Source organism: Echinops telfairi, unplaced genomic scaffold (genome assembly GCF_000313985.2).
Source record: "Echinops telfairi isolate 266 unplaced genomic scaffold, ASM31398v2 ScPeMD7_16;HRSCAF=60, whole genome shotgun sequence".
In the NCBI taxonomy this organism is placed as follows: domain Eukaryota; kingdom Metazoa; phylum Chordata; class Mammalia; order Afrosoricida; family Tenrecidae; genus Echinops; species Echinops telfairi.
Window position 1 is genome coordinate 10,455,674 of NW_022103913.1, and position 1,842 is coordinate 10,457,515.

At 38.2% G+C, this 1,842-nt stretch overlaps 1 protein-coding gene and 1 pseudogene across 1 annotated transcript in view; both read right to left on the bottom strand.

The window, feature by feature from the left end:
* Positions 1–1,842, bottom strand: part of NCK1 (NCK adaptor protein 1) — a 69,481-nt gene that overhangs the window by 33,194 nt on the left and 34,445 nt on the right. The window lies entirely within an intron of this gene.
* LOC101645977 overlaps positions 1–1,842 on the bottom strand; it is a 42,340-nt pseudogene that overhangs the window by 5,115 nt on the left and 35,383 nt on the right.

Here is a 1,842-nt window from a genome sequence, read left to right on the forward strand (position 1 = left end):
AGAAAGCAAATGATTTGAGAATGATGATGGCAACAAATGTACAAATGTGCATGACACAATGGATGTATGTATGGATTGTGATAAGAGTTGTACGAACCCCCAATAAAAGGATTAAAAAAAAAGAAACTGGGCGAGAACATACACTGCAGTGATGATTCAAAAGCCATGGACAATGGAGAACTGGCTACAACCAGCTTCATAAATTGCACTCGGTTATTAATGCTCTCAAAAGTCACCTAAAAGGCATGTATGTGGAATCATGTGCCATGGCTACAAAAGAAAGCATCGTGTCATTCAAAAGCCATTGATAAAACAATATACTATCACTGAGGCCTCTCAAGCTCAGGTACAGTCTGTCTGGTGCTTGTAAATGAGTTTCATATTTACCCTGGGGGAAAAAGTACAGGCAATGAAAGACTCATCTCTCCCTTGGTGACAGGGCTGTACTAGGACTATGTCATTCATGCAGTTCTCAGAGACTCACTGCATTCAACAATTTTTTTTCTTATCTGAGAGTATTCTGTAGGAACAGTGTCACTGAATGACACGATGGGGCTACGAGAAATAATTAAAAAGAAAAGATAAATTAGACTTGAGAGAATTTGTTTCAGACAAAAGGATGTGTGTTGGTTCTAAAATGGCAGGCCAATAAACCTGTGATAATTTTGTCAATGCTCCATAAGCCAAAGAATATCATACTGTCAAAACAAAGAAAAAGATGGTTTCTCCTTAATAATTTCTTGCTCAAGAGCAAGTGCAGAAAACACTGCAATTATGGGAGGAAGGAACCAATTCAACTGGAGAGGTCAAAGATATGCAATAAAAGGCCATTTGGAATGTTCTCAAATGGTAGGATCCATCACAATTTCTTACTGAACTCGGACTGCAAATGGTTTACACATTTTAAATGAGTTGCATAAAATGAACAGATGCGTCCAGTTTCTCTTCAAGCAAGCAACTTACTGTGGTATTAAAATCAAAAGCAGTGAAGACTCTCCTTTCTAGTGAAGAACGAGCCAGGAGAAAGTGAGGTGTCAAATGATGAATGCTACAACAGGTTGAAAAGTATGACCTGTCAAGCGGTCTAGAAGGTGATACAGAAAAGACAGCACTGAGGAGAATTGAAGAATGAGGACATGTGGCACTTGAAAAATGGCTTTATTAGTTAGCCTATGTTTTAAAAGGTTTCACAGTATAAAACTGTTACAACAAATTTTCCATGCCTCCTTTCACCGATCCTACTATCAAAGTCCACTGGAACATAAGTGTCTCACTTAATATTTAAGAAAATCCATATGGTATAGTGAGCTAAGCAATGAACAGCAAACAAATCCATCAGCTCTTCCCCATGGAAGAAAAGATGACACATCTTTGCTTGCTTGAAGTTTGGAGGACTTGAAGCAGTTGCTGATGAAGATCAAAGATTGCAATCTTCACTATGGTTTATAACTCAATGTAAGATGACAAAAGTCCTCACAACTGGGCCAACAGACAACATCATGACTGTGTTAGTCCGGATACGCTAGAGAAACAAATACAGGAGACTCATAGGTGCTTAATATCAAAGTGTAATTGAACATTAAGAAAACATCCCAGCCCAGTCCAGATCAAGTCCATAAGTACAATATTAGCTTATATGTCCAATATCAACCTATAAATTGCTCTTCAGAATTCACCAAGAGAGTAATAAGAGTCCACCGACTACTGGGAAAAGATCTTTAGCAATGAAACATCAGACAAAGGCCTTATTACTAAAATCTACAATACCTTGCAAGTTCACAATAAGAGAAAAGCTAACTGCCCACTGAGGAGGTGGGAAAAGGACCTGAACAGAAGTTTCAC